Source organism: Myotis brandtii, unplaced genomic scaffold (assembly GCF_000412655.1).
Source record: "Myotis brandtii unplaced genomic scaffold, ASM41265v1 scaffold329, whole genome shotgun sequence".
Taxonomy (NCBI): domain Eukaryota; kingdom Metazoa; phylum Chordata; class Mammalia; order Chiroptera; family Vespertilionidae; genus Myotis; species Myotis brandtii.
This window is the reverse complement of record NW_005362676.1, coordinates 1402235-1402499: the sequence shown is the minus strand read 5'-3', so window position 1 is coordinate 1402499 and position 265 is coordinate 1402235.

The following is a 265-nucleotide window of genomic DNA, read 5'->3' as shown; positions in this document are numbered from 1 at the left end:
GGAAAAGCTGGGGGCCGAGGAGGGGGCACTCGCTGTCCCCCCGACATCCAAGCGGACCCTGGCTCGCAGGGAAGGGTTTGTGCGATAAGAACTTTGCCTTTTAGTTCGATTATCGTCTGTCTTGGAACAGCGAGAATGAAGTTAGTAGGTGACACAGTAAAAAAGAAAAAAAAAAACTTGGGAAAAAGTGAGCGTTTCCAAGTTAAGGAAACATTTATTGTTGTTATTTTTCACCCCGTGGAAGTGCAGGCTGGAGGTAGGAAGC